This window comes from Bactrocera neohumeralis, chromosome 3, assembly GCF_024586455.1.
Source record: "Bactrocera neohumeralis isolate Rockhampton chromosome 3, APGP_CSIRO_Bneo_wtdbg2-racon-allhic-juicebox.fasta_v2, whole genome shotgun sequence".
Lineage (NCBI taxonomy): Eukaryota > Metazoa > Arthropoda > Insecta > Diptera > Tephritidae > Bactrocera > Bactrocera neohumeralis.
Genome location: NC_065920.1, coordinates 21,270,186 through 21,286,910, shown reverse-complemented (window position 1 = coordinate 21,286,910; position 16,725 = coordinate 21,270,186). Strand labels below are relative to the sequence as shown.

Sequence of the window (16,725 nt, the reverse complement as noted above, 5' to 3'; positions counted from 1 at the left end):
TATTATTATCAAAAGGGGTAACAAACTGAAGAACTTAGAGATTACAGCTGAAAATATGTTTTCAGAAGCTTTTTAGTTTTATTTCATAAAGTCAGCATCAGTCAAATAAAATTTAGCTATTTTTTATTCAGTAGAATCTACAAGGTGCGTTCCAAAGTAAAGAGGACTTAAAAAAAACAGAACAAATGTTTTTTTCGGCAAAATCAATTTATTTTATTCAAAATAGTCTCCTTCTGCTTCAAAACAGCCTTCTGCATGGTCCAAAAGTATGTCGAACGAGTGTTTTAGCTCGTTGGCCGGTATGGCCGCCAGTATGCCGGTGCAAGCCTTTTGAATGGCCTTTACGTCTGCATAACGCTTTCCTTTCATGGGCAAATGCATTTTTCCGAAAAGAAAGAAGTCGCACGGTGCCATATCAGGTGAATACGGGGAGTGGTTAATAATTAAAATGTGTTAACAAGGAATTATGCATCGTTTGCGCGAAGCTATTCGTAAAACGAGGTCAGAATTATGAGCCGACAACTCTTGCTTTTTGCACTTCCATAGTGCACCGTCACATACTGCATTGATTCTTCGTGAGTTTTTCGTCAAATTTTCAAACAATATCGTGTTGCAGCCACCGTATTCACCTATTTAGCTCCACGTAACTTCTGGCTATTCAGCAAACTTAAACCACAGCTCCGCGAAGTTCTTTTGAGTCAATTGACGGCATTAAACGTGAATCACTATTCCGGAAATTGACTTTAACAACTGTTTCGAGGATTGGAAAAACGTTGACACAAGCGGATTACTTTGAGGGGGATGACATATATCTCTTATTAAAAAAAAGTTGCGAAGAAATAACTCAATTCGCCGTAATCACTAATAAACTTGAATGTCTCTTGAGAGGGGACAGCGGAATGCAAAAAGTAAAGCATTTTAAAATTATGAACAAAGTCTTATTATTTTTAGCTCTCGTAGTATGTGGATGCATTGAGAAACACCCTGTTTTTGCTTTTAATTTAAAAAAAAAAAACAAAATTGGAATTTCGGCAGGCCAAAAGTCATCAAACTTTTGAGTAAAATGTTTTTTTTTTTTTTAATTTTGTTATTTTATCAATTTTTGATTTATCTTCGAACATTGGTTATTGTACGGACAATATCATCTAGTGAGGTGTTTGATTTTTAGGTTTCATCCACAGTGTAAGGAATTGCTGCAGCAGTGATTTGCAGACTTTTTAGCGCAAAACGAAGATCGCGAGTAACTTGAAAAAGATTTAATTCCTTTCTTCAAAAATGTTATTGTATTTTTTAAAAATAAGCAAAAATTGTATATTAAATACAAATTTTGTCTCCAAAATTATAAATGTCATACTTCTTCATTTTAAAACAATTGATACAGTAGTAGCCGAATTTTAAGAAAAAATATTTTAGAATGCGCACATAACAGTTTTTTTGTTTTAGTAAAAAAATTATTTGTTGCCATGGAAACTTTTATATGTCAATATGTTTTTATGTTTGTGATATAAGTGAGATATTGTGTGCATATATGGAAATACATCAGTCAACTGGTATAAACCATTTATGTAGAATCTTTTAACACAAGCAAATCGAATCGATCAATCAACGTGCGCGCTTTCTGTTAACGCCTACGCACACTACGAGGTCACGTATGCGCAACGGTGGACCATCAGATAAACTGAATATGTTTATGCGAATATGCTGAAGTAGCAAAGCGCCCACTACGATTTGACACTTTTATTTGCTGCTACAGGAGCAAGGCATGTTACTCATATATATGTACATATATATAAGAACAGTAGTGGTCATATAATTAGAAGCAAATAGAAGAAGTGGATATTATTGTGAGCAATAATAAAAAAAACATGTTTATATATAAATATGTATGTACTGAAATACACATATTTTCTATTTTTTTTTTCTTAATATTTTTTCCCTAAATATTTTTTTTTCTAAAAATTTAGTTTTCTATTTTTTTTTTTAATTTTTTTTTAATTTTTTTTTTTAATTTTTTTTTTAATTTTTTTTTTAATTTTTGTTTTTTTTGTCACCACCGGTTTCTATTTTGGTGACCACCACTGTACAAGTCGAATCACTCGCGTACACGCTATTCATTTTTAACAAATCCGCACTTGCGAATATGGATCCATGTGTGTTGTTCATTTTATAAATGCCCCTGAAGCATTGATGTTTTAATCTGGATCAATATTTCGCAGCAATTGGGACACAGCTGTGTGCGTGTGTGTGTATTCACTTGTGTTGCACCTGTACATGTGTTGAAAGGGTAACGGAAATAAAATGGCGCAAAACAAAAAGTGAAAAGCGTATCAAAAGGCGCAACATATGTACCTGGCGGGAGGAAAAGGGGTGCTCTAAATAAGAAGAATAAAAAGCCAATGGAAGGCAAACGGAAGAGATAAAAGTATAAGTTGGCAATACTACCGTTATATTCAAGGGACCACACAATACTTTGCGTTCTGCCTCGCATGAGTGAGTTTTCTGCGTACGATTGTGGGCATTTTTGTACGAGTTTATAGCGGTACTATATTGTATTGTATAGCGGCGTTGGATGAAATATATGAATGTGTATGTGTTTTTATTGTTATTAAGTAGAATGTATAAAATTTAAATTAATATGTGTTTGGAGGATGAGCATGAAAATAATTTTATAGAAGAAAATGTTTCATGCCTTTCTAATAAATATTTTTTTAAATAGCCTGTGGGAAAAACGAAACCCTATCCAATTTTCCGTACGGTTGTTATTATCGTGTTCAGTGCCTTCATTCATTCGCTAGATTGTTGGACAGTTTCGACGTCATATCCATAAACCCACGTCTCGACATCAGAAATGATGCGTTTGGTAAATGAAGGGCTCTCAAACACATTGTCAACCATCTTCTTTTCGAACTCTACTCAACGTCGTTTTTGAAAAGTATTCAAGTGTTTTGATACGAGTCCAGCTTTGGCGCACTTCATACCGAAAACAATAACCAAAATATGTTGAGTCGACACATGAGAGATGTGGATATCTTCTCTCTGATGTCTCTGATGTCAGCACGACGAACTTCAGCACTGTTTATACAACATTTTCGATGTCGGCATTTCATAATATAGACTGTTGTGTCCATACACATCTCAATTAAAATCTAAATCAGAGAAAGGTTTGTAATAATGAGGCTCTAGCTCCATCTATCGGGATTTTACCTCCTAATAAACAAAATAAAACTCAGTCACGTGAGAATCAATTTCAACATGATAGTTGGAAGCCTCAGCACTCGCAGTGTATTAATACAAACAAATCAATTTCAATATCAGATTTAACTTATTTCTTTGCCTTATTAAATGAGAACTAAGAACTATACTAAAATTATACATACCTGCACAAGTTATAAGCTGTTGACAGCTAATTAGAAACGCTCCCTTTTCTTATAGGTGGCTGGTGAGTATAATGATAAAAAATTTTTGATATACCGTTATTTATATTCCTAAAAACCTCGCATTGTTCGAGTTACTCTATTTACTACTAAATTCGCTCAGTTTTGTAGTTGCACGGTTAAAATTATTTTAATTTTTTCCCAGTAAGTATATGTACTATAGTAAATGCGTTACGATATAGAAGGTGAATTAAGTGCGACAGCTAATTAGAAACAGTTGTTTAAAGAATTAAAATTCCTCAAGGTGTTAATTTTTATTAATAATATTATTGATTTCTGGTAAGGATGTGTTTCAAAGTTGTGGTTTAAAATATATTAAAATGTATTATTCAAGTTTTTTAATGAGAAAAAGCTGCAGCTGTACACCTGCCCTACTTGGTTACATTTTTGACCTTCGTCAGTCTGGAAAGACGTACAAAGAAATTTTGAATCAGGTCAAGAAAATTGTTTTCAATGTTCTTAAGCATATGCAGAATTTCAAAACTATTTCCAATGTTACATGCAAAGAAAAAACCTTAAAAACTTCAACAGAAATAGACCAATGAATTACTATCATCGCCTGAAGAGACGCAAAAATGAGTTCCACTGACATTCTACATAAAACTGAAGACGAATATAATGCCCAAATATCCAAGAAAACAATTTCCCGGCGTTTGGTCGAATTTGGATTTAACGGTAGGGCAGTAAGCAAGTGGTTTGCTGACTAAAATTCATAGGAAACGGCGTGTAGACTTTGCCAACTCTAATTGGTTTTGGACAACAAATCAAGGGCAGTACGTTGTTTCGAGCGATGTAGCCAAAGTTAATCGCAAAGCTCCTGATGTTCGAAGTTATATTCGCTGACCAATCTATCAAGAATTTGATCCACGCGATGTGAAGCATAGTGAAGGATCAATCATGGTGTGAGAATTTTTTTCCTGGAATGGTATATGTCCGCTTCGTATGATTGATGTAATTTTAGAAAAGGAGAAACACGTCGACATTCTAAGAAATAACATTCTGTCATGGACTAAAGAGGAATTTGCCTGTTATATTTAAATTCCAACAAAAGCATCCAAAGCATACGGGAAAATTGACACAAAAGTTTTTTTGTTGAAAATTCCATGAATGTTTTGAAGTGGCTTGAAGAGAACACATCTGGGTTGATGTCTAAAAAGCTGTAGGTACCAAAAATATTAAAAATGTAGATGTACTTTTTGATGAAATTAGGACGGCATGATAAGCAACACTAGTGGTGCGCTGTCAGAGTCTTATAACCTCGATTCGCAATCGATTTGAAGCAGTATTAAAGGAAAAGGGTTAAGTAACAAAATACTACCTGAAAGTAGGAATTTTTTTTTAATAACAGTATTTTTTGCTTATAAAATATTTTCGTTTCTAATTAGCTGTCGCACTCAAATCGTTGATTCTACACATTTTTATTAAAATCTTAAAAAAAAGGATTTTTAATTAAAATTTTTTCTATTAAAGTTTCAGTTTAACGTAAGTTTTAATAAAATAAATGAAAAAGCAGTAAAAATAAGTGATTTACTGGAAAATAACATCATTTTTATAAACTATGTAGCGTTTATAATTAGCTGCCAACAGCTGTAAATCCCTTTACCAGTAAAAATTTTCACCAACTGTAAAATACTGGCAAATAAAGATTCTGACAAGTAATGTTAATAGCGACTCTAGCTACTTAATTAAAAAATTTGATATCATGAAATAGAAAAATTTCTAAAAAAAAAAAATTATTATAATGTGTGTATCGTTGTGTTTACATCAGAGGGATTAGCAGAAGATGGATACAACATATTTGTTTAAATATATCTATAAAGTACCATAACGCAGCACTAAATTAAGATATACGGTTGTGACTCGGCAAAGGGGATAGCAGTAGCAAGAGGCAAAATTTTGAAAAAGTGGGTCTGGCCCCGCTCTCTAATAAAATTAATGAAATGATTAATATCCAGCGCTACTATTATAAGAACTCTTACTAATTGTGTGAAAATGGATGAAATTGGAAGATAACTGCGCTCAGTCTCCATATAACTGTTAAAAAAACTGCTAAAACCGCGATAAATCAATAAGTAACTACGCCAGAGATATTAAATTTTCCTTCGAGATGATCCCGACTGATTTTAACCAAGCATGCTACATGACATTCTTCTGACAATTTTATGTTACAGTGTGAAAATGTGGAAAGTCGGCCTACAGACACGCCTATTTAACATGATTCTTTCACTTTCCTGTGCACAAATCAAGAAGAAATTAATATAACGGGAAACAACTTTGCACAAATAATGCCTTTGAAATATGCGATCGCATGAGCAAAAATTGTCCAAATGGAATCAAAACTGTTTAAGTCCCTTTGTACCGTATATTTGGCTACCAGTACCTATAGTTGACTTTTGATCGAAAATATTGGTCAATGTGTGAGATATATGTATAATTGAAATTCAGGCAGAATACTTTTATTATATTACTAAATCTTTGTGCTAGAAATGTGTTGAAACGGGTCAATATTTAGCCCCCATATACTTAATATAAAGATTTTCGAACTTCCGGCCGACTTTATACCGCATATATCGGCCAACATGTAAGTTATCTTAACAAAATTGAGAGAGCGTGGTTTTCTTATAACGGTGCATATATGTGCTTAGAATGAAGAACATTGGATGAAAACTTGTCATAGACCCCATATAACTAACAGACCTTTTGTAGAGAAGTTACTTCCACGACTTTAATCCTTGACAGTTGCAAGAGTATGAAAAGTTCTGTTAAGCCCGAACTTAGCTCTTCCTTACTTGTTTATTATTGAACATTTTACATTTTCCATAAAATTTAGTGCCAGCTGCATTTTTAAGACAAAAGCTATAATATAAAACACTACGAATCTTTTTACTGCATTTTTGTCTCCTTTCTTTGTTTGTTTTGAAGTTTTATTTCTTGGAATACTTTGTTTTCATACGAAGATTTGTTTTATTTTTGGTTCTACTTTTTGCTGCTTGTTATACATAATCCGAACAATAAAATGTTATCCCTCCCGTTTTAGTTGTTTTTATTATTTTTCTTTAGGAGAAGTGCATGGAAATAAAAACTAGTTTAAGTTAATGAAACTTATCCGAATAAATAAAACTTTTAAACTCTTCTGGGGGATAAAAATATATGTAAATATTTACTTAGAAGAAATTTTACTTCTTGTTTGTATTCTATAAAATTGTGGTTATCCGTATTTTGTGTAATTGACCTTTTTGTCATTAAATTGATTTTTATTGTGTTTGATATTTGTTATACTCTCGCAACAAAGTTGCTAAGGAGAGTATTATAGTTTTGTTCACATAACGGTTGTTTGTAAGTCCTAAAACTAAAAAGTCAGATATAGGGTTATATATACCAAAGTGATCAGGGTGACGAGTAGATGAAATCGGATTCTGTCTGTAAAATCCGTCTGTCCGTCCGTTGCAAGCTGTAACTTGAGTAAAAATGAGATATATTGAGAAAGTACACGTATTTCTTGGTTCCATAAGAAGGTTAAGTTCGAAGATGGGCAAAATCGGCCCACTGCCACGCCCACAAAATGGCGGAAACCGAAAACCTATAAAGTGTCATAACTAAGCCATAAATAAAGATATTAAAGTGAAAGTGCAAAGGATCGCATTAGGGAGGGGCATATTTGGACGTAATTTTTTTGGAAAAGTGGGCGTGGACCCGCCCCCTACTAAGTTTTTTGTACATATTCGGAAACTGTATAGCTATGTCAACCAAACTCTACGAAGTCGTTTTTCATTTCTAATTCAAAAATGGAAGAAAGGATAATAACCACGCCCATTTCCCATACAAAGGATATGTTGAAAATCACTAAAAGTGCGTTAACGGACTAACAAAAAACGTCAGAAACACAAAATTTTACGGAAGAAATTGCAGAAGGAAGCTGCCCCCAGGTTTTTTTTAAAAATTGAAAATGGGCGTGGCGTCGCCCACTTATGGACCAAAAACCATATCTCAGTAACTACTTGACCGATTTCAATGAAATTCGGTATATAATATTTTTTTAACACCCTGATGACATGTACAAAATATGGGTGAAATCGGTTCACAACCACGCCTTCTTCCAATATAACGCTATTTTGAATTCCATCTGATGCCTTCTCTGTATAATATATACATTAGTAACCAATGATGATAGCGGAATAAAACTTTACAAAAATACGGTATTTGAAAAATATGTAAATGACGTATAATGAAATCTCGATTATCACTTTATCATGCGAGAGTATAAAATGTTCGGTGACACCCGAACTTAGCCCTTCCTTACTTGTTTTATAAGAAATTTGTAAGATAAAAAGATTGCTCTAAAATCATAAATATTGATACTGCAATGAAATCTATTGCTACTAAAATTAAACCTTTCCTGTAGTGATGGATAAGAGAGAACGGCAGAATTACAAATATTTCATCATATTGACTGAAAATTAAAATAAAATAAATTTAAAAGAGCTGCTTAACCTAGTTTTATAATTAATCTAAAATTTTGTTTTTGACTGTGTACTTCAACGAATTTACGAACTTTTTTCTCTAATTTCAGGTAAGCTTTAATGACACGCAGCGAATGCCTACATAAACCGAAGATCACTGGTCTACTGTCATAGCACTGCACATTTACCAATAACTATTCGTGAATGTCGTCAAAAAACTAAATCACAACACACGAGAAAAATTATTAATATATAAAGGTAACCTTTTCAGGGAAATCATTTGAATAAAATCTAGAGCACAATAGACACATTATAGTTTAAAGGTCTGCTTTTTAAAGGTTTCACTACTACTAATTTATCACGAATCCAATAGCAATTTCAAAATAAAATTAGTTTTAGTGGTATCCTTTCATGTTGATTTGCACAATTAGCCGGAAGGCTGAGGCTATTCGATTATCCGTTGACACGGATAAAATGCGGATAAAACGGATATCCATTAATATTGATTTCCGCAATTATCCGGAGGGCCGGGGATATTCGATTATCCATATTATCTGTTGACAAAGATAAAATGCGGATAGGACGGATATCAGTGCATATTTATTTGAGTAAATATCCGGAAATGCGAATAATGAAAAACCGGTTAGTATCCGAATTTAACGATAATAGTTATAATAAATTTATTCGATTATCCATATTATCCGTTGACACGGACAAAGTGCGGATAAAACGGATATACGTTCATATAGATTTCTGAAATTATCCGAAAATGCGAATTATGAAAAATAGGTTATTATAATAAATTTATTATAAATTCTGACATCCGGACGTCTTATATTATAGTCCAATAGTCGAATATCTCCATTCACAACTATAATTGAATATTGATGCATTCATTTTTTTCAAAAATCTTATTTTCAAACCAATTTCAATTTCGTATAAATAACAAGTGACTTAAAAACAAATGCTTTATTGAAGAAAAATAGTATTATGCCATTTTTAGCATTTATCCGTAGACTCGAATCGAATCGAAAACCGGATAACACTCGAATTTTGTATTATTTATCAATAATTTTTTATAATTTCTCATATCCGTAAATTTTATATTACGCTGTCAGCCGAATTGTATTGTTTATTCGTTTTGGCCGCTGGATAATTAACTCATTTACAGCTATTGGTCGATTTTTCAACCAGCAACTTTGAAAAATCACCAAGGCGAAAATGAACGAGATACTATATGTCGTGAAATCAATAATTGTATGGGATTTTGCATCTTTCTGAATCCCTGGCTAAACGGCTCAATGTAGTAATCTCAAAAATTTTAAGCATCGAGTTTTTTTTTATTATAAGCAAAATAAAAAGTTGAAATGAAATCAATGCAGTGGATCTTGGTGCGGTCGGAAATGGGTTAAGTAAATATCGGTACGCAAGAATATTTGAAAAATTTAGATGATAATCCCAAATCTTATGTATATGAACGGATATATTTATATATTATACAAACGCAATATATTTCTTATAATTTCGCAATCTTTTACATGCTTTTGATATATTCCAATCAAAAATCTAATCTTTTGCTTTTATGCTTATTTTTGACCAATTTATGAGCTTTCATGTATTTACAAACAGACATACGGAAATATATATGCGGAAACAAGAGTTTATAACAACTGACCTTTTCCCACCATGTCAACCATTTAAAGCTTTATGTCTCGTTACACGAGTCTAAGTCTTATGACTTTAGCTAAATTGCCAGCTTACTCGTAGATAAGTCATAAACAAGTATCGTAACCGCGATTTTACTCCTTTCGCTAACAATGTGCTGCTGTTGCTGTAATTCCTGACACTTCAAGTGTTAGTTGATTGCTTATCTAAGCGTCTTTTGCTTCGGATGAATTCGTCTAAATTGGATATTACGAACATATAATCTAATATGATCCCATTTTATTGTCAAACAAAATGGTGTGTTAAGTGCTGTGCGGGAATGTGAAACTCGTAAAATAGCTGTGAGAATTTTTGTTGCTGTTGGAAGGTCAGATTTTGTTTATCGTGATGCTCTTGTAGACAAAATGACATTTGTGCGTAAAATTTTCAAATATTAAACTTTTGGTGATAAATATTTGAGCATACATGGCGTATGAGTAACATTCGTTTATTCGACTTATAAGGCTTTACATGGCGTATGAGGTTTACATGGCGTATGAGCAACATTAATTTTTTTGAGTGTTCCATTTTGATGTTTTGTAAGTTAGTAAACATGGCGTATGATTAACATTCGTTAACTCTACTAGCAAATGAATATACATGGCGTATGAGTAACGTATAAGCACTCCATTTTGAAGTTTTGTTAGTTAGGCGTATATGGCGTATGATTAACATTCGATTATTCAAGTTTTCTAGTTTCAAGTTTATAAAGGCAATGGTATGAAAGAAGGTTGTTATATTCCATTTTTGGAAAAAAAAGAAAGATCTATGTCGATTTCATATATTCTCAGAAAAAAAGTTTCTTCTTATCAGGGTATATACTATATACCATACAGCTAAAGTATAGTTGTGACATATTCTACGTAGGTTTACAGTACAATGTTTCTTCGCGCAACATTTTGCAAAGTTATAACAATAATATTTCAATCAAACAATTCAAATTTGCTACTTTTACTCTAACTCAAGTCCTTTTATATCCTCAGACTCCTCAGTAGTACACGTTTTAGCACTAAACTAACCGTTAAAGCAACAAGCTTCCTATTTTACTACCTATTTTTAGTTTCTAACACAAATAAGCTTTCACCACTGCACTTCTAAATGAAGCATATAAAATACTATAAAGCGCAATAAAGTGTACCTGTAGTTTAGGAAGCACGTACGACAGGTTATATGGCCCGAAAATATGTAGATGTGTTTAAATTTATATGCATGAAGGTAGATTTGCAGTTGTAAATCCCTCCTAGAAAATGTGTATATGTGCATATACACTTCATTTAGATACGTATATCTGAGAGAGTATATATTTGTATATTTTATATATATAACAAAAAGTAGTGTGTAATGGGCATATTAGTTCATTCTTCCTACTTCTTTCTGTATTTTCATTATTAATGTGACCTTTTTTGCTTTGAATGTTATAAATATATCAACATATGTATGCAGCCGAAACAAAGTTATAAAATAGTATATTATTTGAAGTTGCCAAGGAACTAGGAGGATCAGGATATATTTTCTATTTGAATGCAAAGAAACCACCAGGGTGAGACAAAAAACTCACGTATATTGACTTTTGGGTAAAAGTAATACCGAATAAAAGAATATCTCGCCAATACAAGATTTTTAGTTTATATTTAAAAGGTACCTATCGGTGGGCATTTATACGAAAAAGAAATATGGTTTTCATTAAAATTACCAAAACTTTTGAACTGTTTAGATTTAAATAGCTTTGTCGGTTAACAGAGTGACTTCAAAAAAATTTATTTTGCTAAGCCGATAGGACTGTCTTTAATTGCTATGCCAAATATGAGCTCGATTTGTCAACCAGTTTGTTTACAGCAACTGCTTAAGTCGGTACAGCTCAGTAGTGCATTGCGATTTTTACAATGGATAAAAATATCGAATAAAGAATTTGTCTCAAATTTTGTATTTCTAACCAAATTTTGTGTGCGGAAACGTTGCGGATGTTGGATAAAGCTTATGGTGATTCAATTTTATCAAAAACACAAGCCTACGAGTAGTACAAAGCCTTCAAAGCCGGTCGAGAGATCGTTGAAGACATGCCTCGTTTTGGACGATCTTTCCAACTGATGAAAATATTAACAAAAGTGAAGGATATGGTGCGTGAAAATCATCAGGCAAGTGTTAGAGAGATACCAAGTGAGCTCGCGAATCCGTTGGAGTGATTTTGATGAATATTTTGGGTATGAAACGCCTTCTTGCTCGACTCGTCTCGATAAAGCTGAATTTTCTTCAAAAAAAGTACCGTAAATAAGTCTCTGTGGACATGCTTGACTGTGCGATTTCCGATCCCACATTCATGGAGAGCATTATAATTGCTGCTGAGACCTGGGTTTGTGAGTTTGATATGCAAACAAGCCAACAAACAGCGGAATGGAACCCATTTTTTGCGTTGAAAAGTGTTTCGAGGACTGGAAAAGTCGTTGGCATAAGTGTATTATAACTGGTGGGGATTACTTTGAAGACGACAAAATAAATATTGATGAAAAGTTAAATGTTTTGCGTTTTGTGTACAATGTTTTTTCAAATGTGAATTACGAATCTAGGCGCTGACATATACAAATTAAGCTATATTCGTTTCTCAAAACGTTAGAGAGTAGCGAATCGCACCACGCTAAGTCTGTTGATTATTTCTTTGTTATTTTATTTTATTTTGCTTGTTAAGTCATCCAAATGTTTAACAAAAAATTCATAAAATAATATTCAAGTTATCTGTGATATGAGCCATTCGCAATAGCAAACATCGTGTCATTGCAGAAAGCGACTATATAATATTGATAAGGCATCCGTTTATTCTCTTGTGACGTATTCAACTCGCTAACTTTGTTGTTGCATTCACATGTATAACATTTGACTAGAGAGCAGAGCGGAAAGCTAGCGCACAGATAAGTGGCGAATCGAAGGCGGCTTATATAAATAATCACAGGTTTAGGTTTTGGGGATAGTTGCTAAGCGTATTTAGCTTTTCAGAATATTCATATCTAAAAATTGTTGTTTTTGAATATAAACACTGATTTATTCTTACGTAGCTATTTTAAAAATGAAAATGAGGAACAAAACAAATGAATGAAAAAATTAAGGTGGAAAAAAATTAAGCAGAAAAAATGCGCGAGACAAATAAAAGAAAATTGCGTAAAATGAGTTCACTCTCAATGGCAACAGTTGGATCTATAGAAGCTGCTAGTTTTCATTCACTTTCCTACAGCAATATACAACTGTACATAGATATTTGTAGATGCATATGTGCACAGTTGGAGTACGTGCGGGGCAAACACAATACTCGGAGCACACACAGTCAATCGCCCTTGAACGCACTTCTTTCAACTATTCGGCGAGCGTACACGAAAAAAAGCGTACACATGTTTGGGTAAGAACACGCTATGAGCAATTTCATTTTTTACGATACAATCGCAGTTCGTTATGCAGACTTCGTTGGCAGTGAACTTTCTTACACATACACTTTCGCTTGCCACCAACGTATTGTATACGCCAATGCAGAAATGTCTATATTTGCTCAGTCTTTGTCGGGCAAGTTCATACTTAATGTATGTTGGTGTGTGTGTGCGTGCGCTCGCTTGACTGCACACTGGCGTTGACCGGAAATACGCCTATGGGCGGTCGATTGCCTTGAACGAGTGGCATAAGCAAAATGCAATAATGGGAACAGCCAAATAAATACTTGAGTAGCTGAACACACACACACAGGCATACAAACCATATGAAATATGGATATGGATGGCAATCATATGCTTGCTGTGTATGTATAAGTAATTTTTCCTGTCCCGCTTTATTGAATTATAATAAATGTGAAGAATACACAATATTACTATATTATACTTGTAAATAAAGCTAACCATGCGCTACTAAGCGAAGAAATGTAAGCGATACAAGAAAAATATTTTTTGGTTTCTATCTCAGCAGTAACATAAATAACTTTTGTTGAATAAGTAGACTTCCTTCCGCCGCACGATTCACTGGTTTGGCATGTGAGAAGGGCGTATGGAAGATACATATGTTGAATAAATTTTTTTTTGATTAGAAATTTTATTACAAGGCGCTATTAGTAAGTAAATAAAAAGCGGCTACCACAACTTAAATTAAATATTTTGAAAACTGTTTGGTATGCTAAAACTTTGATAGTCTCGGATCCAGTCAACCAAGCAATAAATAAGTAAAAAAAAAAATATTTCGAGCAATAAAAATTGATTAACATGATACTGAAGTGTTTTACATTTGTTTTAAACGGAAGCAATATTATATTAATTATAAATTATATCGTCTATCATTATTATATCATATCATCATGCAAAGAAATTGGTTTTTACTCACCGCTTGATTTTCTTGTGATTTCAAATGAGCCTTTTAATTTTGAAAATCATTTATGCGCATGAATTATGGTAAATCACTTCACTTTTTTGTCACTTTTAGGTAAATATGTCATAACATTTTCAAATTGTAAGCACTTTAACTTGTTTTTCGTACTAAGTTGAAGTTACGTATACGCCACGACATACCGCGCACTATTGACTACCGAAGATTTCAGCACTTTGAATATTGAAAATAAATTATGTGCATGAATTATGCTAAACTTTTCACATTTTGGCAATTTTAGATATTAAAATTGTAAACACTTCAACTTTGCAGTACTTAGTTGAAGTTACGTATACGTCATGTCATACTACGCACTATTGAGTACCGGAGATTTCTGTAAAAAAAAAAATAATAGATTTAGATATTTTTAAGTAAAATTAGGCAAAATATAAGGTTAAATGCATAACTAAAAAAATTTGATATTTTATTATGTTACTTCAATATGGTACTTAATGAACAAGCATAAAAAATAGAATGCGCTACCAGTACACAATGGCAAAACAAACTATGCAGTATAAATAACTAACTAATTTAAAGACAAATATAAGGAAAAAAGTTAACTTTGACTGTACTGCAGCTATATTACACTACACAGTTGCATTTTTTATAGCATGAGAGGGCATAAAATGACATTTGTCTTGATTTGATCGTTCACTTTATACGGCAGCTATATGCTATAGTGCTCCGATTTGAACAATTTGCTGGGAGATTGAAGCGCTGCTTTGAATAGTAATATAAGCAAAATTTCATGAAAATACCTTCACAAATAAAGAAGTTTGCCATACAAGAACTCGATTTTGATTATTCAGTTTGTATGGCAGCTATACGTTATAGTGGTCCGATCTGAACAATTCCTTTGGATATTATACAGTTGTTTTAAGCAATAATTCCAGCCAAATTTCGTGAAGATATCTCGTTAATTAAAAAAGTTTTCCATACAAAAACATGAAATTTAATGTTCAGTTTGTATGGCAGCTATATGTCATATTGCGCCAAAGAGAGAAATTTCTTCAGAAATAGTACAGTAGCCTTATACAATAACTCGACCAAAATTTCGTGAAGATACCTTGTCAAATAAAAGAGTTTTCCATACAAGAACTTAATTTTGATGATTCAGTTCGTATGACAGCTATACGCTATAGTGGTCTGATTTGAACAATTTCTTCGAAGATTTGTAAAAAAAACATCGATTAATAATTTTTGTCAAATTTTGGGAAGATATCTTGTCCAATAAAAAAAGTTTCCATACAAGAACTTGATTTCGAACGGTCAGTTTGTATGGCAGGTATATGCTATAGTAGTCCGTTATCGGCGATTCCGACAAATTACCAGCTTCTTATGAATAAAAACAAGGGTGCTAAATTTCAGCTCGATATCTCAAAAGATGGCAGACTAGTTCGCGTATATACAGACGGCCGTGGATAAGTGGACTCATCACTGATTATTTATCAGTGTGACAAGCTGAGTCTATATATACTTTATATTATTATTATTAATATATACTTTATAGAGTTTCCACGTGAGTTGAAAAAGTTAATAAAGTAAATTTTTGTTAAGCTTTACGAGTATATTGGTGTTCCAAAACCTGTAATGTTTCTTTAACATAAATTATTCAAGCAGCCTTTGCAGTAACTGAACAGTTTTGATAATTTTAAGTTGAAAGCGTCTGAAAAAGGCAATTACTGGGAAAGTTTCAAGCATATTGCTGACAATAAAAGGTTCCTTATAATTCCCAATGTCATTTGTAGTCAGTCTGAAATTTTAAAGTACCATTATTAGTCAGGCTACAACAAGGCGCACACCAGAAATTCCATAAGGCAGCGATGTACTTATCAAATAAATATTTAAATGTTCCAGTTTTCATTAATTTTTTATGAAGAAAAAATCAAAATAAATAATAAGACATCAAAAAAAAAATAATAATAATAATACTAATATAATACGCTACCGATATTTGAAATTGTAAGTGATTTTTTATAATATTCCACAAGGAATACCTGTCCTGAGAAATATTTCCCAAACTAAATACTACATACTATGAAAAAAATATCGATTTTATTAAACATGATGTTACATACACACTCATTGAATTCTAGCAGTTAGCTCTAAATTACTTTAATTAGAAATTTTTCGCTGAATTTACCACGAAGGTAAGAAGAGAGAGACAGAATCTACTTAGCAGCTTTGGCTTACAGCCATTCATTTATGTAATTAATCAATTAAAGTAGCATTTTCTACATTAAAATCGATTTTACATGATTGCATTTGCTTGTGTACCAACCGTTCGGTCGCAAGTGAGAAGCACACAGACACACATACAGACGACACACGCAAGCTTGTGAAGCACTCAGCGCCCTTGGCGTGTAAAATACGAAAAAATCGGTTTTCCACTTTGGCAGCAACTCTATTACACATGCTCACTCATTTTTATTTTACCGTTCACTATCTCTTTTCACTATCGCTTCTTGCTCGACACTTTTGGCGCCCTTTTTGTGTGTCTTTTATTTATTTTCAATCTAACTTGTTTGCCAATATAAATCAATTTGCATGAATTTCCAAACTCGTCTCGAAAGAGCAAAAACACAAAAAAAAAAAAAAAAAAAAAAACAGAGCAAAGCACATACACATATACTAACACTTTGGCAGCATCCATTTGTGCAAAGGAGCAAACTTAAAACGAGCCAACTAACCAAATTGCCACCAGACACCAGTCAACGTGTGATCCGGGCCAGCCAGCT

General features: G+C 32.9%; 2 protein-coding genes across 4 annotated transcripts in view; one reads left to right on the top strand and one right to left on the bottom strand.

Annotated features, from left to right (window-relative positions):
• LOC126754146 (thioredoxin-like protein 4A) overlaps positions 1-16,725 on the bottom strand; it is a 183,190-nt gene that overhangs the window by 64,427 nt on the left and 102,038 nt on the right. Inside the window, exon 4 of the mRNA XM_050466077.1 lies at positions 13,946-14,321. The gene's annotated coding sequence lies outside the window, so the exon portion shown is untranslated. The remainder of the gene's footprint in view (positions 1-13,945; positions 14,322-16,725) is intronic.
• Positions 1-16,725, top strand: part of LOC126754145 (mucin-5AC) — a 198,298-nt gene that overhangs the window by 82,287 nt on the left and 99,286 nt on the right. The gene's annotated exons all lie outside the window — the stretch shown is intronic.